General features: G+C 38.8%; 1 protein-coding gene across 17 annotated transcripts in view; it reads right to left on the reverse strand.

Annotated features, from left to right (window-relative positions):
• The window catches only part of proml-1 (prominin 1), a 112,933-nt gene that overhangs the window by 76,812 nt on the left and 16,714 nt on the right, over positions 1-19,407 (reverse strand). The gene's annotated exons all lie outside the window — the stretch shown is intronic.

The raw sequence follows: 19,407 nt of genomic DNA on the forward strand, positions 1-19,407 counted from the left end.
GCGCAGATCAATGGAGCTGGGGAAGGAGACAGTTCCACTTATCTCAGCCTGCAAAAAAACACAGCCTGAGAGCAGCGGAGCCAACACTTCGTGCACTCTTAAAGGGTAACTGTTGCAAAAATGAAAATTTAATACAAGCTTCAACATACTGAAATTTTCTAAATATACAGAAGTTTTCTAAATACAATGAATTAAAAATTCTGCGTTGTTTCTGAAATAATCAAGTTCATCTTTACTATTCCTTGCTCAGCATCTGTTTCTCTTCATTCTCTCTTCATGCAACAGTTGGGTGTCAGATATTCATTGACAATTAGTGCCAATATATCTTATAGGGGGGCTCCTTTTGCCTAGAAGATGTATTAGATTGTATTAAAATCACCTGAAATCCTGTCTCTCTACATCAGAGGTCCCCAACCTTTTTTTACTCGTGAGCTACATTTAAATGTAAAAAGAGATGGGGAGCAACACAAGCATGAGAAAGTCCATGGGAATATCAAATAAGGGCTGTGATTGGCTGTTTGTTGGCCCCTGTGTGGACTGGCAGCCTACATGAGGCTTTGTTTGGCAATACACCTGTTTTTTATGGAACCAAAACTTGCCTCTAAGCCAGGAATTCAAAACTAAGCACCTGCTTTGAGGCCACGGAGAGCAACATCCAAGGGGTTGGTCAGCAACATATTGCTCATGAGCTACTGGTTGGGGACTACTGCTCTACATGCAGGATTTGTGTAAAAGGCAATTATTTTGTTGGATTTTGTTTCTACTGGAATTAGTTATTTGAGTGAGCTCTAATACATCTGCTAGGAAAGGAAGCCCCCCCCATAAGATATATTGGTTGTAACTGCCAATGAATATCTGACACCCAACTGCTGCATGAAGACAGAATGAAGAGAAACAGGTGCTGAGAGAGGGATAGTGAAGATAAACTTGATTATTTCAGAAACTATGCAGAATATATCATTGATTTTATTTAGAAAGTTTCTTATTTCGGTATGGTGAAACTTATAAAATGTTCATTTTCGTGATAGTTCCTCTTTAATTAATCATGCTCTCACTGTACACTGCTAAACAGCCTGATCAAGCGGCTAGTGTCCTTGAGACATGAGTTCTGGGACTGCACAATTCAGAAAGGTAAGATTGTCTTGCCCTGAAATAATGCCACATTCACTCAAGGTGATTCTAGTTTAGTCTCACTTGAAAAAGTCTGTTTGTCCTTTGTCACAGCAGCCAGATGCTTTATTTCATTACACAAACATATGGTTATAGACTGTAGTATTGATTTTACACCCTAAGTGCTTAAAGGGATTCTGTCATGATTTTTATGATGTCATTTGTATCTCTATTATATACTGTTTACACTGCAAATAATTCACTCGGTTATATAAAATGTCATTCCTGAAGCAGCAAGTGTATTTTTTTTTAGTTGTAATATTGGTGTGTAGGCGCCATCTCAGGTCATTTTGCCTGGTCATGTGCTTTCGGGCTGTTGTTTCTCCTACTCAATGTAACTGAATGTGTTGCAGTGGGACCTGGATTTTACAATTAACTGCTGTTCTTAGATCTACCAGGCAGTTGTTATCTTGTGTTAGGGAGCTGCTATCTAGTTACCTTCCCATTGTTCTTTTGTTTGGCTGCTGGGGGGGGGGAGGGTGAAATTACACCAACTTGCAGTACAGCAGTAAAGAGTGACTGAAGTTTATCAGAGCACAAGTCACATGACTGTGGGCAGCTGGGAAACTGACAATATGTCTAGCCCTATGTCAGATTTCAAAATTAAATATAAAAAAATCAGTTTGCTCTTTTGAGAAATGGATTTCAATGCAGAATTCTGCTGGAGCAGCACTATGAACTGATGCATTTTGGGGGAAAAAATATTTTTTCCTATGACAGTATCCCTTTAAAGCAATGATTATGGATAATGAATTGTTTGTTTTTTTAACACACCTAGAAGTAAAAGTGTTTTATATATTTTCAAATAATTAGAAATACAGTATTTTTCAACAGGAATTACCTAATCATTAAATACTGGCTTGAGATGTACGGTATATAAAATCTGGTATTTCCATGGTCGTCTCCCTTTCTCAGATATGATAAATATAACTAGGCTGACCCAGTAACCCAGCATATGTGGTTAAGTCAAACTAGGATCATGACTTGTACATTGACTAAGAGCTTTTGTGAAAGGCCATCTGTTATGTTGCATAAGTAGCATTTTTACCACCCCCATCCTCTATTCTCTAGTTCTGGTTAAGACTGGGACAGGACTTACTAGAATTCTATGGCCTGGCAATCCTATTAGTGAAACAGCAACACTGCTCAGAGATTAAAAAAAATACACTTAAGAATGCAATATGCCAATTTCTTGGGGATAAATGCCAGTAACATAAGTGCTAATTTGCACCATTGCAATTCCCCATAACAACCATTCAGAGAATATTGCATTTATTTTCTAACTTGTAGTAGGCTTCTCAAATCTAACTGTTGATTGGTTTTATGGGCAACAACAGTTAAGCAATTTAGCACCTATGTTAGTAAATCACCCCCATCTATACAGACTTATTACAATGTTTCTGACAATTTCTGTAATCACGCTATATAAGGTCACGTGATTTTAAGGGTATAGCGCATCCCTAGATTTTGGAGTGTCAGCCATTGCCATGTACTGATTGGCCCCAGTCACTGAAAGTGAGTACTAAGGGGCAGATTTATTTAGGGTTGAATTGGTCAAAACTCTCAAATCCGAATTGTGAATTATCAAACCTATACCATGGGAATAATTCTAATTCAACTATTCGCCACCTTAAACCTGCCGAGTTCATGTATAAGTCAATGGGAGAGGTCCAGTGACCAATTTGAAGATGTTACTCGCCTTCTTGACATTCGAGTTTTTTTCAGAGAAAAAACTTGATTCGAGTTTAGTCTAATTCGATTCGAGTTTTCGGGTTGGTAATATTCATTTGAGTTTTAGATATTCAATTTTTTTTCTTAAATACCATCCCAATGGAATTTCGAGTATATTCAAATTTATTAGAGTTACAAAAAAACTCACATGAATTCAAAATTCGACCTTTGATAAATGTGCCTCTAAGGGGCAGATTTATCAAAGGTTGAGGTGAATTTTCAAATGAAAAAAAATTGAATTGCAAACTATCTTTGTGTACTCTGACTAGGGAATAGTCCAAATTTAATTTGAATTTGAAAAAAATTTGAAAATTTGAATATCGAAAATGATCATGTACTGTCTCCTTAAAAATTTGACTTAGACCATTCGCCATCTAAAAGCTGCTGAATTGCTGTTTTAGCCTATGGGGGACCTCCTAGAACTGATTTGGAGTCAATTGGTGGACTTTAATTTGAATTTGATCTAATGCGCCATTACTTCGATTCGTACGATTTGAATGCGGGCTGAATTACGGACCTATTAGATCGAAAACAGACCTATTCGGCAGGAAAAAACTTCGACTTTCGTTGGTCTTTTTGAATTCGAATTTCGACGTTTTTCCAATTCAAAATTTGACCCTTGATAAATATGTGTTCATCGTGACTATTCTGGAGGGCATGGAATATTTAAAGGTCAATAAAACTAAAACTCAAAGTCTACATACGACTCTTTGGCACACTTCAACACAAATCGAGTGTGCTGCTGATTTATTGAAAGGACTGTATGTATAATTGCCCCAAGGCAGGTGGGGAGGAACAATCAGCACCTGGGAGCTTCAAAAAGGTTTTCGTCCAGAGTTGAACACTTCTTACTTGTTTGTTGCAAACAAAAACTGGCAGCTTCCTCCCCCCCAAAAATAAATAAAAATAGCATTTCAAAAAAAAAAAAAAAATGACATACTTTTTATAGCACATTTATGGTGTTGGAAATATATTCTGGATAAAGTCTAATATATCATTAGAAATGAAATAAATAAAACACCATGTACTGAGTAAAAGAAGGAAACCATTTAACAGGAAAAAGTTGTACCATTCAGTTTTTTTCATAAACAATTAATTTATGACTTTTTTTTATCCATGTGCTTTAGAGTAGAAATAGTGGATCCGTCAGCTAGGGTGTGGAGAGGTAGATTGAGCCTGATGGGGATACAGACAATTTCATATATGTGCAAAGTTGAGCATCATCCCAAATGGGGAATGGTGGGCCTTGATAACGTTTTGCTGTGTTGCCCAGCAACTACAAATCAGACTATTATCTATTAAACAATAAAAAGCCCCTGTATTGTATAGCCAGCCTTTCTCTTCAGCCAAAAATTTGCCAAAATAAAGTGAAGTCTATTGGCGACAAAAAAGTTTTTGACATCTGACAAAGTGCGCAGCAAATTCTATGGGCATAATTTTTGCAGCAAAACTTGGTGAAAAATGCTCATCACGAATAGGCAGTTCGTTTAAAAGGCAACACAGTTAAACACAGAAAAGATCGGGAGGACCAAAATTCAGCACCATGGACAGCAGCAGAGCAAAATATATTTGCAAAACATTCTGGGGCAGATTTATTAAAGGTCGAATTATATTTAACATGAAAAATTTGAGTTTTCAAAGGGTATTTTTTCAGTCAAAACTCAAATTTTCGTTTTAAAAGTTTTTGGAAATTTTTTTTCCAAAATTTGTTATACCCTGAAGCTGGAAATAGCTTGAATCCGAAAATTCTCCAGCTAAAACCTATCAAAGTCAATGGCAGAAGTCCCTTTGAAGATGATGCTGAGTTTGTCAGTGGGTTTTGCAAGAAAACTCTATCAATTCGAGGTTTCAGGTTGTTTAACTCAAATTCACTGATTTGACTTTTTTCCATTCGAGTTTTTTCTTTAAAAGATTCAAGTTGCTAGTTCATTCAAGGTATATAAAAACTAGGGATCACTATTTTGGATTCGGCCGAACCCCTGAATCCTTTGTGAAAGATTCGGCCAAATACCGAACCAAATCTCCTTTGCATATGCAAATCAGCGAGGGGGAGGGAAGAGAGGCACGCAGAAGTGCATGGCAAATTTATTTTTTATCTCTTTGTTGTGTGACGAAAAGTCACATGATTATAAGGATTCAGTTCAGCCAGGCACAAGGATTCATCTGAATCAAATTTGTCTGGCCAAATCCTTGCCGAATACCAAACTGACTGCACTGGATTTGGTGCATCCCTAATAAAAACCTCACAGAGCTCTAAAATTAAACTTTTGGTAAATAACCAAATCTATGCTAAACCTTAAACCTAATCTGGACATTTCTTCTTTACAATTAATTCTTAGGCACTTCCAAATATATCTGTGAATATTAATTCATACTAACTTCCATTATTATTTAACAGAGCAACAATATGCCCTTGGGGAAAAGTACCTTGATATGTGTAAAGAACAACCCACATACTCTACTCAAAAATATATCCTTATATATAGTTTAAGGGGGTTATTTACTAAACTCCGAATGCAAAAATTTTTGATATTTATTATAAAATCGGACTTTAAAAAAATCACGAATTTTTCCAAGGGTGGAAAAGTCTGAATCTGAAAATCCAGCATCTCAGACTTGTCGAGATTGAATATAAGTCAATGAGAGAAGTCCCAATGGTTTTTTCATGTGCGCTGGGCTTTGTGCAATACCCCGAAGTTTTCAGGGTTTTCGGGTGAAAATTACGAAAAAAACTTGAAAATCGTTTGAAAAAATCCAAAAAAATTGTGAAAATCTGATTTTTTGTTTACAGCAAATCAAATTTTCAGGAAAATGTAAAAACCCGAGCAGATTTAGTAGCAGAAAATATTGAGATAAATTGGGACTTTGATAAATAACCCCCTTTGTGTATTGCTTTAATTCAAGGGACAAGAAATGTCAGTTAAAAGGTGTCAAACGTGAATCAAGAATTTTATATACCGTTACAATGATAATGCTGAGAACTGGACTTTCTCCGTTACATGGTTCTATCTATAAATAGCGAGGCATATGCCAGAAAACAATCTGTACACATCAAGAACATTTTTTACTCCATTGGCTTTTACATAGCATATCAGAGATTTTAGAAGCAGCTTGTATACAAACCCATTTATTCATTTTGAAGATTCATGAGCAGTCTCTTTTCTCATGGGATTTTCCACCCAGGCCGACAAGTATTTGAATGTGCCCAAATTGCATCTGAACATCCTGAACCATAAGTCAGTTAAAGGAACAGTAACACCAAAACAATGAGTGCTTTAAAGTAATGAATGATATAATTTTGTGCTGCACTGGTAAATAACTCTATAATAGTTTATATAAACAAGCTGCTGTGTAGTCATGGGGGCAGCCATTCAAGCACAGGATACACAGTAGATAACAGATAAGTTCTGATGAATCCCATTGTATACTACAGAGCTTATCTGTTATCTGCTGTGTATCCTGTGCCTTTTCTCCTTTTTCACCTTTGAATGGCTGCCCCCATAGACACACATCAGCTTATGTATATAAGCTATAGTAGAGTTTCTGAAGCAAACACACCAGTTTTACCAGTGCAGGGCCACAGTACACTATATTTTGATTACTTTAAAACACTTTTTTTTAGTGTTACTGTTCCTTTAACTAAGGATTTCATTACATTATATCACAACATCTGCAATATCACTGTTGCCCTGTAAAGGATTTTTGTCTAACAGTCTGTTCAGATGAGTAGTGATGGGCAAATCGGTCCCGTTTTTGCTTTGCCAAAAAACTCTAAAAACATTTGCGAAACGCAGAAAAATTTGTGAAACGCATCAATGGGCGTCAAAATAATTTCCATGCGCGACAAATTTTACACGCTCAACTTTTTTGTCCAAATGCATTAGAGTCGATGGGCATCAAAATAATGTTGACGCCCTTAAATTTTTCTGCGCGCGACAATTTTTATACACGTGACTCTTTTGTCCAAATGCATTAAAGTCAATCGGCGTCAAAATTATTTTAAGATCATCCATTTTTACACTGCAACTTTTTTGTTGCAGCAAATTTTTTCGGCAGCAAATTTTTGCAGCAGTTTCACGGGAAAAAAATTGCAGGTGGCGAAATGATGAAATTGCCGCGAATCCATGCCTGGCGAATAAATTCGCCCATCAATACGAACTCATATACCATGCTCACACCAAAGATGCAAAACCGTGAACTCCCACTAATCCCATTGAAAATAATACACCCTGCACCTATATAATAATATATGCAAGAGGAACCGTTCCTTTATGATTACAGACTGCCTCCAATATAAAGAAAGCCTGCTGCACCCATCCGTTGTTACATGCAGGGGAAAGATTCAAATAACACAGTCCTAAGTGGTCAATTCTAGCAAATCCAACATTTACAGCTGGTAAATCTTGCTTTGAGAATTTATGGGAGGTTTCATTCTTTTCTAGTTCTCTGAATTCCCTCGCTGTGTGCCTGGTTTGCCTGGCAAGGTCAGATCTAGGATTCTGCATTTGATTGGCAGGCCATTAGCTCTGATGCCACTATGATGGTCTAATCTTCTTCCCGGGGGTTTCTAAGCGATGAACTTGGCTCCGAAAAAAGCAAAAAGAAAATCACAATGACAAACACTGAACTGAAATGAATGAAAGGAGAAAAATGAATGAGGGAAAAATAAGAGATCTTCAGTTATACTTCCCGGGGGTTTCTAAGCGATGAACTTGGCTCCGAAAAAAGCAAAAAGAAAATCACAATGACAAACACTGAACTGAAATGAATGAAAGGAGAAAAATGAATGAGGGAAAAATAAGAGATCTTCAGTTATACAGCCTGAGACTAAAATCAGTTGAATATTAGTGGAGGATCATTGCATGAATTGGGGATAAAGAACATAAAAAGAACATGCACTGAACATATTTAGAAATAATATATAGGGATGCACCGAATCCAGGATTCGGTTCGGGATTCGGCCAGGATTCGGCCTTTTTCAGCAGGATTCGGATTCAGCCAAATCCTTCTGCCTGGCCGAACCGAATCCGAATCCTAATTTCATATGCAAATTAGGGACGGGGAGGGAAATTGCGTGACTTTTTGTCACAAAACAAAGAAGTAAAACATGTTTTCCCCTTCCCATCCCTAATTTGATATGCGAATTAGGATTTGGATTTGGATTCGGTTCAGTATTCGGCCAAATCTTTCGCGGAGGATTCTGGGGTTCGGCCGAATCCAAAATAGTGGATTCGGTGCATCCCTAATAATATAGGCAGATACAGTAGATCAACAGTTACTGGTAAAACAGAATGATTAGTTTAAAAGGAGCAATTTAGCCAAAGGTTTACCGAAGTCTAGAAATACATACTAGCCAATCAGCAGTTAGCTTTTTATGATCTAGTGCACTTAGAATAATGAAAGCAAACATCTGATTGGATGCTATAGGTTACTGAACCAAGGCAAACATTTGCCTCTTTCTGGCTTCTTAAATTACTTATCCTAGATTCTCAACATCATTATGAAGTTTAGGTTGGTAAGAGGGGCAAATTCGCTAATTCAAAAGTGTACGAAAACACAAGATAAACACAATCTGAAAAAAAACATTTTTAATAAGCAGAAAGTAGTATTGTTCAGAGTTGGTTCCATTACATACCTCCCAACATTTTAGAAATAAAAAGAGAGAAAATTTTTTTGCCCATTTTGGTGGCCACACCCCCTAATTACCATGTTCATTTTACAAAATTTGGTAGGTTATGAAAGTTTGAACATATTTCTGTGTTTTTTTCATGTTATTACAGATTTGTTAATGAAGGTGAATTGCTTTTTAAGCTGTGAGTCTAACTTTTCCCAAGGGACCTCCTTATCTAAATTGTTACAAATACTTATTTGCTTATCTCAAAACTGTTACAAAAGTATCTTATCTGCACCTGGTGGCTGTTCTGATCTCCCAATTAAGTTAGAAACTTTGTATCTTTTCCTGGCTGTTCGGTGCGTTATCAGTACAAACGTGGGACTGCGGGTTGAGCTTTCAAAAGCGGGACTGTCCTGCTGAAAACAGGACAGTTGGGAGGTATGACATTAATGGCAGAAAAACTTTTCTATAACATTTTGGAAAAGAGTATTATGATTATAAACACAATAATAACAACAAACATTTTTGCTTGATACGATAAAATGCTGCGAGACACAACACTTCCAGCAATTAATCTACTAATGTTTTTTCCATCTGAGCAGCTCCCTCCCTTATCAGAGCTAATCCATGTCCTTACTTTTGTACTTCTACCCCTGAATGGCACTTGTAGAAAACAATATTTATATTAGGGATGCACCGAATCCAGGATTCGGGATTTGGGAAGGATTCTGCCTTTTTCAGCAGGATTCAGATTGTGCCTGGCCGAACCAAATCCGAATCCTAATTTACATATGCAAATTAGAGGCGGAAGGGAAATCAAGTGACTAATTGTCACAAAACAATTAAGTAAAACATTTTTCCTCTTCCCACCCTTAATTTGCAAATGGCTCGGTATTCGACTGAATCTCTCTCGAAGGATTCGGGGGTTCGGCCGAATCCAAAATAGTAGATTCGGTGCATCTCTAATTTATATATCACATTATACACTGCTGTAGTGCAAATGTGTTGTTTACACCTTCCATACATTATATTTCATGGGTTTATAGCAGCCTTTAGGTATCTCAGTTGTTGGGTAATGATGACTGCCAATGGTGATGTTACTATTTACACAAAAACTGTATCTGAAAAATCTTATCAGTATCACCTTTAGAGGGGTTGTTAACTTTTAGTATGACGTAGAGAGTGCTATTCTGAGACAATTTGCAAGTTGGTTTTCATTTTTTATTACTTGTAGTTTTTGAGTTATTTAGCTTTTTATTTGGCAGCTCTCCATTTTGTAAGTTCAGCAATCTGGTTGCTAGGGTCCAAATTACCCTAGCAACCATGTATTGAATTTGAATAAGAGACTGGAATATGAATGGGAGAGGTTCCGATATAGAAAGATGAATAATACAAAGTAGCATTAACAATAAATGTGTTGCCTTAAAGAGCATTTGTTTTTTAGATGGGGCCGGTGACCCCCATTTGGAAGGTGAGTCAGAGGTAGAAGCCCTTTAAGGGGCAGTATAAGTCTTGTTCAACATGAGTCCAATGAATAGGGCTAGTGCTGAATGTAGATGTTTTTTGTGATTACAAACTGGAAGATTATCTGATGACTAGTAATCTAATTAGCGTGGCCAATTGATTTCTGACATGTTGGTGCACAAGCTTCTCCGCACATATGCCCATGATAAGACATTGCGTCTTCTACAGGACCCAAGGAGCTCAGGTACAACCATACACCCTCAGCCACCCCCAGTAAGTTCCACCACTGCCTGTTTAGCTAAAGAAAAAAAAACACAGGTTTTTCATGAATAACACAACAGATAAAAATTATCTTCAGCACACGCTTTATTGTCGTATAATTCCATGAATGGGGCCATATTTATAAAGCTATGCAAAAAGTAGGGATGCACCAAATCCAGGATTCGGTTCCGGATTCGGTTCCGGATTCGGCCATTTTTCAGCAGGATTCTGCCGAATCCTTCTGCCCAGCCGAACCGAATCCTAATTTGCATATCCGATTGGAAATCACGTGACTTTTTGAAGCAAAACAAGGGAGAAAAAATGTTTTCCCCTTCCCACCCCTAATTTGCATATGCAAATTAGGATTCTGTTCAGTATTCGGTTGAATATTTTGCAAAGGATTCTGGGGTTCGGCCGAATCCAAAATAGTAGCATCCCTAGCAAAAAGCAGTGAAAAATGATTTTTCTCAGCTATTTACACAGTCCTCTCTGTGTATACCATTGCGTATTGCCTATAAAACCTGTAAAGAAACCATCAAAGGTAGTAAAATTATTAGCAGAGACCAACTACTGAAAAACATTAGTGAGCTGAGGGCGCACAAAGCTGCTTGGCCAGACGTAACCTGATTAGATCAGTGTTCCTATTAACCAGGGGCTTAGCCTCAAGCTGGGCTGTTGTACATTCAGGATCCCGAAAGTTTTGTACTGTATTATGGCTGAAAGTCTTTGGCCTGGTCTTAGAGCAACAGTAGAATAAGTAGATTTGTTGGGTTGGTTTGAAAAGCCCCAAGTGCAATTTCAGTATGCCCCAGCTTACATATAGGCAGGGCCAGATAGTGTTACAGTTACACAAATGACACAGGTCAACCTCTATAATACAATGATAGACTTGTGTGAGTGCCCTCTATATGGCAACAGGTCCATTCTAATGCTAGCTCCCTATACTCTGAATCCCTGGTGAGGTAAAGGCTTAGTGCTAAACACTTTTCCTCCTCGGTGGGGCATAAACTGCTTAAAGGGCATGTAAAGTCTAAAATAGAATAAGGCTAGAAATGCTGTATTTTGTATACTAAACATAAACATGAACTTACTGCACCACAAGCCTAATCAAACAAATGATTTATGCTTTAAAGTTGGCTACAGGGGGTCACCATCTTGTAACTTTGTTAAACATCTTTGCAAGACTAAGACTGTGCACATGCTCAGTGTGGTCTGGGCTGCGTAGGGATCGTCATAAACAAAGCTGCTTGAGTTCTGCATGGCTGGGAAGTAAGGCGGAGGCTCCCCCTGCTGTTCATAAGTATGATTGTTTCCCTGCAGAGCATCACACATAACACATCAGTTAATAGTGCTGCTCCAGCAGAATTCTGAAATCCGTTTCTCAAAAGAGCAAACTAATTTTTTTCGATTTAATTTTGAAATCAGACATTGGTCTAGACATATTGTCAGTTTCCCAGCTGCCCCCAGTCATGTGACTTGTGCTCTGATAAACTTCAGTCACTCTTTACTGCAAGTTGGAGTGATATCAACCCCTTCCTCCCCCCCCCCCAGCATCTTAACAACAGGGAAGGTAACCAGATAACAGCTCTGTAACACAAGATAACAGTTGCCTGGTAGATCTAAGAACAACACTCAATAGTAAAATCCAGGTCCCACTGCGACACATTCAGTTACATTGAGTAGGAGAAACAACAGCCTACCACAAAGCAGTTGCAACCTAAAGTGCTGGCTCCTTCTGAAAGCACATGACCAGGTAAAATGACCTGAGATGCACCTACACACCAATATTACAACTAAAAAAATACACTTGCTGGTTCAGGAATGAAATTTTATATTGTAGAGTAAATTATTTGCAGTGTAAACAGTGTAATTTAGAAATAAAAACTACACCATAAAAATCATGCCAGAATCCCTTTAATTAGCTGGCTTACCTCTGTCTCTCACCACCTACAATGAGTTCCACAGATATGGCCTTCAACTAGCTAACCTAACTATATGGCTCACCGTGGGACCTCTTTGAGGCAACCTCAGACTCTCTGGAATCATCCCTCTTCTCACATCAGCCAAGGAGAAAGCGGCCTACTGATCTTCCCCTTATAAAGTCTAAGGCAAACCCCTTCCCTCTATGGTGGAAACTGTTGTAGAACCTTCTCAAGGGGATTCAGTCTTACAGCACTATAACAAGTAATATAGAACAACATAACACAAATAATATAAAATACATACCAAAGCCCTTACTGCTAACCATAATAATGCACTGACACTTAAAGGAATTGTTCAGTGTAAAAATAAAAACTGGGTAAATAGATAGGCTGTGCAAAATAAGCAAAATAAAGAATGTTTCTAATATAGTTAGTTAGCCAAAAATGCAATGTATAAAGGCTGGAGTGATTTGATATATAACAAGTCAGAACACTACTTCCTGCTTTTCAGCTCTCTTGGTTTACACTGACTGGTTACCCTGGCTACCAGGCAGTAACCAATCAGAGACTTGAGGGGGGCCACATGGGTCATTTCTGTTGCTTTTGAATCTGAGCTGAATGCTGAGGGTCAATTACAAACTCACTGAACAGAAATGTACCATGTGGCCCCCCTTCAAGTCGCTGACTAACTCAGAGTTATAGAGCTGAAAAGCAGGAAGTAATGTTCTGGCTGTTTTATTAGATATCTGTTCACTCCAGCCTTTATACATTACATTTTTGGCTAACTAACTATATTAGAAACATTTTTTATTTTGCACAGCCTATCTATTTACCCAGTTTTTATTTTCACACTGAACTATTCCTTTAACCACACATTTTCACTTAACCCCCCCTCACACGCAGCCATTTACTGAATTGCTATTGTAGGCTCTGTGTTAAGGGATGACTGCACACAATACAGATCAGCATTCGCATGGATAAACTGCCGCATACTTTTCTGTCTGTCAGACTAATGACCTAGGCATAGATACACTTTAGGGGGCACATTTACTAAGCTCGAGTGAAGGATTTGAAGTAAAATCTTTGAATTTAGAAGTTTTTTTTGGTACTTCGACCATCGAATAGACTACTACGACCTTCGACTACGACTTCGATTTGAACGATCCGAAGTAATAATCGTTCGACTATTCGACCATTCGATAGTCGAAGTACTGTCTCTTTAAAAAAAACTTTGACTACCTACTTCGCCACTTTAAACCTACCAAGCTACAATGTTAGCCTATGGGGACCTTCCCCATAAGTTTTCTAAGCTTTTTCTGATCGAAGGAAAATCCTTTGATCGATGAATTAAAATCCTTCGATCGATGGATTAAAATCCTCCGAATAGTTAGATTTTGCCTTTGATCGATCGATCGTAGGATTTGCGGTAAATCCTTTGACTTCGATATTCGAAGTCGAAGGATTGTACCTCAAGGGTCGAATTCGAGGGTTAATTAACCCTCAATATTCGACCCTTAGTAAATGTGCCCCTAGGTGTGCAGCTGCTATATTGGTTACATCTGGAATGGAAAGAGCCCTGTTTCCCCATATAAATCCATTACCATACATAATAAAATACAACACACACACATATATACAGCCTTGAAATGTATAACCAGTACAATGAACAAGATGTTGATCCTTCTAGTAATTGGTATACAGGAGTTGTAAGATAAAGTGTCAACACAAAGGTATTTACTAACTGATTTCTTCTGGTAATTATATTATTGTTTTCTTATTGTTCACAAATAACTAAACTCAGGGCCTTCTCTGATGGTTGTGGGGTCAAAACGGAGTTTTGCATGATAATTTTTTTATACATATAAAACAAATAGTCAATTTATGGCATTTAAGCTGTTATTGAACTTTAGCTCTCACTTCCCTTAGCAACAACAGAATTACCACTATTTACTATACCTACTATATGGCATCTCTCCCTACTATACCTGCTATCACACAGTCACACTCCCTTCCCAGAGACTATTATCCCACTGTTACTATAGGCACCATCTCTCCCTACTATACCTGCTATCCTACAGTCACATTCCCTTCCCAGAGACTATTATCCCACTGTTACTATAGGCACCATCTCTCCCTACTATACCTGCTATCACACAGTCACACTCCCTTCCCAGAGACTATTATCCCACTGTTACTATAGGCACCATCTCTCCCAACTATACCTGCTATCCCACAGTCACACTCCCTTCCCAGAGACTATTATCCCACTGTTACTATAGGCACCATCTCTCCCTACTATACCTGCTATCCTACAGTCACATTCCCTTCCCAGAGACTATTATCCCACTGTTACTATAGGCACCATCTCTCTCTACTATACCTGCTATCCCACAGTCACACTCCCTTCCCAGAGACTATTATCCCACTGTTACTACAGGCACCATCTCTCCCTACTATACCTGCTATCCCACAGTCACACTCCCTTCCCAGAGACTATTTTATCCCACTGTTACTATAGGCACCATCTCTCCCTACTATACCTGCTATCCTACAGTCACATTCCCTTCCCAGAGACTATTATCCCACTGTTACTATAGGCACCATCTCTCTCTACTATACCTGCTATCCCACAGCCACACTCCCTTCCCAGAGACTATTATCCCGCTGTTACTACAGGCACCATCTCTCCCTACTATACCTGCTATCCCACAGTCACACTCCCTTCCCAGAGACTATTATCCCACTGTTACTATAGGCACCATCTCTCTCTACTATACCTGCTATCCCACAGTCACACTCCCTTCCCAGAGACTATTGTCCCACTGTTACTATAGGCACTATCTCTCCCTACTATACCTGCTATCCTACAGTCACATTCCCTTCCCAGAGACTATTATCCCACTGTTACTATAGGCACCATCTCTCCCTACTATACCTGCTATCCCACAGTCACACTCCCTTCCCAGAGACTATTATCCCACTGTTACTATAGGCACCATCTCTCCCTACTATACCTGCTATCCTACAGTCACATTCCCTTCCCAGAGACTATTATCCCACTGTTACTATAGACACCATCTCTCTCTACTATACCTGCTATCCTACAGTCACATTCCCTTCCCAGAGACTATTATCCAACTGTTACTATAGGCATCATCTCTCCCTACTATACCTACTATACCACAGCCACAGTCCCTTGCCCAATACTATTATCCCCACTGCTACTATAGGCACCATCTCTCCCTACTATACCTGCTATCCCACAGTCACACTCCCTTCCCAGAGACTATTATGCCACTGTTACTATAGGCACCATCTCTCCCTACTATACCTGCTATCTCACAGTCACACTCCCTTCCCAGAGACTATTATCCCACTGTTACTATAGGCACCATCTCTCCCTACTATACCTGCTATCCCACAGTCACACTCCCTTCCCAGAGACTATTATGCCACTGTTACTATAGGCACCATCTCTCCCTACTATACCTGCTATCCCACAGCCACCGTCCCTTGCCTGATACTATTATCCCCACTGCTACTATAGGCACTATCTCTCCCTACTATACCTGCTATCCGACAGTCACAATCCCTTCCCAGAGACTATTATCCCACTGTTACTATAGGCACCATCTCTCTCTACTATACCTGCTATCCCACAGTCACACTCAATTCCCAGAGACTATTACCCCACTGTTACAATAGGCACCATCTCTCCCTACTATACCTGCTATCCCACAGTCACATTCCCTTCCCAGAGACTATTATCCACTGTTACTATAGACACCATCTCTCCCTACTATACCTGCTATCCCACAGTCACACTCCCTTCCCAGAGACTATTATCCCACTGTTACTATAGGCACCATCTCTCCCCACTATACCACAGCCACAGACCCTTGCCCAATACTATTATCCCCACTGCTACTATAGACACACTCCCTTCTCAGAGACTTCTATCTCACTACTACTATAGGTAAGAAAACATGTAAGGAAAGCAAGAATGGAACACTGAAATTCACCATTTAATGAAAGATGGTTCATATTTAAAAAACATAAGACATAACTTTATTTAATGGATGTGTATATGTATGTCATATAAATATGCTAGTTTTGTGCATGCACTGTAAGTATCTGCTTACATAAGCCTCCTCGGTATGAAGAGCTCAGTCCTGACACCAACAGATTTGCTGCTCACATACTGCTGACAGATGAACCCTGGATTAACATGGACACCTGGTTTCTATAGAAACGAAACCCCCAAAGATTGGCAGTAATTGGCAGTAAGAGGCTGGCTGCTGGAAACGGACAGAATAACCTGTTCATACCAATGTGACAGCAATGGATGATTTGTAGCAGCCTGAGTTTATGTTGCTAGTTGTAGTTCTGCAGCAGCTGTGAAACATCAGGTACCATATCGGCATTTGCAATGAAAAGCTGCCTGTGTCTGTCTTATAAAGGAAGGGTGCCCTATTAATAAACATAGTATCCCTCTCTGTGGAAATTCTCAAAGGACAGTAGCACCTACTTGCCTGTGTCAACCCAACAAACAAAATGATCCCCTCCCATAAAGAGGTTTAGAATTTGCGCTGGCCTGACCTTAACTCATAATAAACATATGGACATAAGAAATAACCAGTGATGGGCAAATCTGTTCCTTTTCGATATGCCGAAAAATGTGTGCAATGGTGAAAAAATTTGCGAAGCGGCGAAAAATTCACAATACGGTGAAAAATTTGCTAAATGCATTGAAGAAACGCATTGTGCAAATTTTCATGCGAGTGACAATTTTTATACGCGCAACTATTTTGTCCAAATGCATTAAAGTCAACAGGCGTCCGAATAATTTTGACGCAAGACAACTTTTATGTGTGTCACAATTTTTTGTTGCGACAATTTTTTGTTGCGGCAAAGTCTTTGCTGGCAAATTTTTGCAGAAGTTTCATGAAAACATTTGCTGGCGGCAAACTGCAGAAATTCACTGCCAATACATGCCTGGCAAATTTATTCGCCCATCACTAGAAACAAGTACCGTATATACTCGAGTATAAGCCGTCCCGAGTATAAGCTGAGGTACCTAATTTTACCTCCAAAAACAGGGAAAGCTTATTGACTCGAGTATAAGCCGAGGGTGAGAAATGTAGCAGCTTCTGGTAAGTTTCAATCTCGTTTTTGGATGACTTTTCTTAGGCGCCGGCTAGTATTCTAAGCGCCGGCGAATATTCTTAGGCGCCGGCTACTATTCTAAGGCGCCGGCGAATATTCTTAGGCGCCGGCTACTATTCTTAGGCGCCGGCTACTATTCTTAGGCGCCGGCGAATATTCTTAGGCGCCGGCGACCGTTTTGAATCGTTCGATTTAAAGGATTTAATCGTTCGATCAAACTAATAGTGGTAAATCTTTGGACTTCGATATTCGAAGTCCAAGGATTTACATTCGGCAGTCGAATATCGAGGGTTAATTAACCCTCGATATTCGACCATATGTAAATCTGCTATTTTGCATTGCTCTTCTCAAGTTGTGTAATGAAATATGGGTAAAAAGAGAGAAGAAGAAGAAGAAGAAGAAGAAGAAGGAAGAAACAAAGAAAGAAGAAGAAAGAAAAAGAAGAAGAAGAAAGCAGAAAGAAGAAGAAGAAACCCTTGAATTAAAGGGGTGGTTCATCTTTAAGTTAACATTTAGTATGTGTTAGAATGATAATTTCTAAGCAACTTTTCAATTGGTCTCCATTATTTATTTATTTTTATAGTTTTTGAGTTATTTTCCTCCTTCTTCTGACTCTTTTCAGCTTTCAAATGGGGGCACTGCCTACAATGCTCTGTAAGGCTTTAAATGAATTGTTATTGCTACTTTTTATGTTTTTACCAGGCTCTTTTGTATTAGGATTTAGTAAAAGCATTTTGACAATTTCTATGCCTTGTCTAAGGGGCCGATTCACTAAGGGTCGAATATCGAGGGTTAATTAACCCTCGATATTCGACTAGGAATTAAAATCCTTCGACTTCGAATATCGAAGTCGAAGGATTTAGCGCAGATAGTTCGATCGAAGGATAATTCCTTCGATCGAACGATAAGATCCTTCGAAACGAACTATTCGAAGGATTTTAATCCAACTATCGAAGGAATATCCTTCGATCAAAAAAAGTTAGCCAAGCCTATGGGGACCTTCCCCATAGGCTAACATTGACTTCGGTAGCTTTTAGATGGCAAACTAGGGGGTCGAAGTTTTTTTTAAAGAGACAGTACTTCGACTATCGAATGGTCGAATAGTCGAACGATTTTTACTTCGAATCCTTCAATTCGAAGTAGTAGTCATAGTTGAAGGTCGAAGTAGCCCATTCGATGGTCGAAATAGCCCAAAAAAAAGTGACCACGTGAAAGCTGGAAAGAGTCAGAAGAAGAAGGCAAATAATTCAAAAACTTTTTGAGAAAACACAACTCGACTTTTAATAGATAACCCCCTTAATGTCAGCTGTTCATTTAAAAAGGAATCATTATTATCCAAGCAAATGTTTTTTTGTTCATGTATGTATCTATAATTTTGTTTATTCTGTGAATGCGAGAGACATGGATAGGCTGCAAAAAAAAAAAGCTTATGGGATACTGTACAGACAGGGAGAGTGTAGTTTACAGATACCGAGACAGAATGAGGGATGCCAGATGTAATTAGAATGGCTCACATTCTCTCAGATCAGGAGGCAGACATGTCCCTAGGCCAAGAGACTAACAGATAAACACACAGTAATACTGACAGATTGCTACATGCAGGTCAGAGATCTGGGAATACAGTTTCACAGGTCATTAGCTGCCAATTACTAATCAAGGACAATTTATTATATTTTTTGTACCATTATCGAGCAAAGGAAAACACAAGCTTATGTGTTTGCAACTCTATTGATTAACAGTTAAGGATAAAATACTTTCTATTGTGCTCCACTGAATTAAAAATTAATTTTGGAGCTATCAGAAGGAGTGAATAATGAGGGAACAATGCGAAGGAAGGTGTAGTTGTGCAGGCTCTTAGGACTAGGGATTAGCATAGCAGAAATGTTATAAACAGTATAGGTGACCAAAACAGATATAGAATTCTAATGAGAAGTGGTGGCCAATGAGAATGTAGAAATGTCTGAACAGTCCACCCACATGATGATTGTTTGGAGAATAGTATAATTTGACCATATATGTGAATGAACTGCTTGGAAGCCCTTCCTCTTCTTGGTTTGCCACCTATAGGTTGGGGGCAAA

The sequence above is a fragment of the Xenopus laevis genome, chromosome 1L (assembly GCF_017654675.1).
Source record: "Xenopus laevis strain J_2021 chromosome 1L, Xenopus_laevis_v10.1, whole genome shotgun sequence".
NCBI classification, from domain to species: domain Eukaryota; kingdom Metazoa; phylum Chordata; class Amphibia; order Anura; family Pipidae; genus Xenopus; species Xenopus laevis.